This window comes from Gossypium raimondii, chromosome 4 (assembly GCF_025698545.1).
Source record: "Gossypium raimondii isolate GPD5lz chromosome 4, ASM2569854v1, whole genome shotgun sequence".
Classification (NCBI taxonomy): Eukaryota; Viridiplantae; Streptophyta; class Magnoliopsida; order Malvales; family Malvaceae; genus Gossypium; species Gossypium raimondii.
Genome location: NC_068568.1, coordinates 13334583 through 13338706, shown reverse-complemented (window position 1 = coordinate 13338706; position 4124 = coordinate 13334583). Strand labels below are relative to the sequence as shown.

The window sequence follows — 4124 nt, the reverse complement described above, 5'->3', positions numbered from 1 at the left end:
GGGGAATCATTTCCAATCTTTTCAAATTTTTGACGTTCGACTTTAAGACATTAATAATTCAATTCGATACCAATTTTGGGCGTTACGAGGGTGCTAAACCTTCCTCGTGCGTAATTGACTCACGAACCTATTTACTCAAAATTTGTAAACCTAAAATTGTTTTCAAGGTGATCCGATCACACCTCAATAATAGATCGGTGGCGACACTATTTTTTCGTTTTAAAAGTCGACCCCTTTTTTTCAAAATAAAAATGGTTTCGACAGTATTTATATATATTTGTATAGAACCAAAACTCGATAAAAGTGGAGTTAGTAGAGGAAAATCTAAAATTGTAGAATAGGCCCTGAGAAATCTTCCCATTTTGTGTTTTCAAAAGGTAAGTTCATATGAAACTTCTAACACTCGGAATTCATTTAAACTCGAAAATTAGGAACCTTTATGGGTTAAATGAAAGAGATCGTAAGTTGGTAGTCTCTACTAAAAGATCAGGAAAAAATAGTAATTGAAATAGGACAAGGTTGAGAACAAAGTCTGATCCGGTGAAGATATAACAATTTGGTTACTTACTGGGGGACAAAATGATTATGAATCAATGGTCATTATACGGTGGGAAACCATGCATGGAGGTTTATAAATAGCTGAGGAATGACTTCTCGGGAGACTTTTTCTCCAGTTGGTTTCATTTTTCTTCTTCAACTTCTTCTTTAGTAGCTCATAGAGGAGATGATTATGAGAAGGCTCTGCATGGAGTGATACTTATGAGGTTCAAGTAGGAAAAATAGAGAATCCAGTAAGTTGGTAAAGCCCTAAATCCTTTAGTATACGTAATATTTAAAAACCAAGGTTAAGAGTTTCCAGAACCATTTTTAGGGTTCTACATATTTTTGGAAAACTAAGTTTAAACTGGAGATTTTGAGATTAACCTATGATTTGGTTGTCGTGCTTAGCTTCCAGCAGAACAAAAGCTCTGGCCTTTGGAAAAGCTAAGCTAATGGGGCGATGAAGCATTAGGTGAGTGTAAAATCTAATTTATATAGAGTTTCTATTGATGTTTTTCACACCTATTGACTTAAAAAATAATGTCAATCCCGAGTATTTGATAGTTAATTGGGTGAATTTTGTTCATATTATGATAATGGGCATGATTTAATAAAATTACAATTTTATGATTTTTTGTATTAATTTTGGGTATAATTTAATTAATTTATGCTACATATTAATTTCCTCTATTTTTGTTGCAGTGGGACCATGAAGTTGATCATGCATGAAGCTCATTTTCATTCTTACATGGACATGAGATGATTTCTACCCGAGTTGGATGGCAAAAGCATGCAAATTGGGTCATGAAGATGTCACCTTGATCCACTTAAAGATGGTTTACATGATGGATAAGTCTGAGAACTAATTGGGGCATAAAACTGTCCAAACAAGGGGGAAAGAAGCCCAATTCTACAAGGGCATACGAGCAACCCAAAATAAGCTTTTGGGAGATATAATTTGAGGTCCTTGTACTAGGAAATGAATTAAAAATCAGCACACCACTTTCACGCTTGAAACCATCTACCACATTGCTTGATTCAAGCATGATTCGTGCATGAATCAAGAACCTAAATAACCCCCTATCTTCACAATTTATGGCCAGCCATGGAAAAGAGAAACCTAAGATATTTTAAGCTATTTTTAGCAACCCTCTTAGCCATCCATCCACTATAAATACCAACCCTTACTTTTCATCCCTCATTCCCCACTCAACATTCATTCTTCATTCTTTCCTCTCACTAAATTTTCTTCTTCCATTTCATGCATAACCATCCCTATTTTCCCTTTCCCTTAGCTAACAATTCATTGAGAAAAAGACACTCTCTTGGCCGGCCACCTTGAGGAGCACTTTGTGAAGGACAAACACAAGGATTAAAGGAAGCCACTACAATTGATTCCCGTAGAACTATCGAATCAACTAGAGTTTACTCTTCCTTATCTTTGTTTTATTTTGATATTAATCATGTTCGCAATTTGTTTTGTTATTTTTCCATCAACAATGGTAGCTTAATTTTTTTTTTAGCTAGAATGATTACATTAATTTGATGAAGTTCATTTGATTTATGTTCATAATGTTCTGTGCTTCAATTGATCATGCTTTCAATTAAAATCATGCATGTATTTCATTCATCAAAATGTGATTCAATGCGTTAGAATTAGTTAAGCGATCCTAGATAGACAACAATTAATGGACGCAATAATTGAAAGGTGCATGCTTAATCCTAGCCCAATTAAATTAAAGGTTCGTAATAACTCGAGAGAACTCTATTACCTTGCATAACTTGTAGATTTGTGTGATTAAATTGTTTCAAACCTAATCCATCCCTTTTACTTCACATGAATTCTAAGAAACCCTTAGTGAAATATGATCATGGAGTATGCATGCTTTTCTAAGTAAAAGATTCTGAAATGACTTAATATTGGTTTAAAAAAAACTTCATGAAAGATCGAGTTGTCATGGAATATTTTCTAGATCATTATGAGCATGATAAAAATGAATTAAGTCAATTGATGTGATTATTCTAGCCTATTCATGTTATTGTTGTTGAAATCTTGTGAATTCTGTTGCTAAATCCATCTCATTAATTTTATTGTATACATTGCATTTAGGTTAAATTGCATTAGGGATCACTTTGCATATTGACTATTTAATTTAATTTAATCATCAATCACCACAAGAATATTGTGTTTTTCTTAGCAAATTGTTAATATTAATTTTACAATTAATTGATTAACATAACAGTCCATGTGGAGACGATAACTCTTTTACTTACTTATTACTTGATAATGACTGATTACATTTGCACAAACCACACGTTACAAGTTTTTGGTGACGTTGCTGGGGACTGTTTCCTTAATAATTTTTTTTGTGAAATTATTCTTTGCAATTTTGTTTTTATTTTATTCTATTTATTTCTAACTTTACTAATTAAATTTTTTATTCTTTAATTCTTTAATTTTTGTGATTTATTTTCAGGAGTTTATGAGCATAGATCGAATCGTTGATTTATTACCTGTACACCTTGAAATTGAACAAACATTTAGAAAATGAAGACAATACAGAATAGCCCAAAGACAAGTTGAAATGGACCTTGGAAATCAAAATGATGTTCAAGGGAATGAAGCTGCTAATGGTCACAATCCAATCCTTATTGTTGATAATAGGGATTGAGCTATAAGGCAGTACGTTGTGCCCCTTTTTAATAAACTAAATCCAGGAATTATGAGACTGGAGATCGAGGCACTGTAGTTTGAATTGAAGCCTGTGATGTTTCAGATGCTTCAAACGATGGGACAATTTAGTGGAATGCCCACAGAAGATCTACACCTTCACCTTTAACTATTAATGGAGGTGAGCGATTCCTCTAAGATAGCTAGTGTAACTAAAGATGCATTGAGGTTGAAGTTGTTTCCGTACTCGTTGTAAGATTGAGCACAAGCATGGCTTAATTCGTTGCCCTCATATTCAATTTCCACTCGTCAAGAAATAGCTGAACGCTTTCTAATAAAGTATTTCCCACCTAGAAAAAATGCTATGTTGCAGAATGAGATGACCACTTTTCAACAAATGGATGATGAGTCCCTATAAGAGGCGTGGAAAAGATTCAAGGAGTTACTAAGTAGATGCCCTCATCATGGGATTCCACATTGCATCCAGTTGGAGACATTTTATATTGGTCTCAACGTGCAAACAAGGTTGGTGGTAGATAATTCTACAAATGGCGCTCTCTTATTGAAGTCATATAATGAGGCTTACGAGATCATTGAGAGAATAGCTAGTAACAATTACCAGTGGCTGACATTAGAGTAGCTTCAGGAAGACGAACAACCGGAGTGTATGAAGTAGATGCCCTCACTTCACTCTCAGCTCAGGTATCTTTTATCTCTTAAATGTTGAAACAGTTTACTACTAACGGTTTTAATCATGTTGCAGCTGAGCCACCTAGTCAATTCGATGTTGTTTCCTGCATATATTGTGGGGATGATCATTCTTTCGATAATTTTCCTTCAAATCCCAAGTTAGTTTATTACGTAGGGAATCAACACCAAAACAAAAATGGAAAAATACCACAGTCCAATTTCT

The 4124-nt window shown here is 34.0% G+C and overlaps 1 non-coding gene across 1 annotated transcript; it reads right to left on the bottom strand.

The window, feature by feature from the left end:
* Nucleotides 1-3575: 3575 nt before the first annotated feature.
* On the bottom strand, nt 3576-3682 carry LOC128040690 (small nucleolar RNA R71). Its single transcript, XR_008195496.1, has one exon. It is a non-coding gene; the product is annotated as a small nucleolar RNA R71 (small nucleolar RNA).
* Nucleotides 3683-4124: the final 442 nt, after the last annotated feature.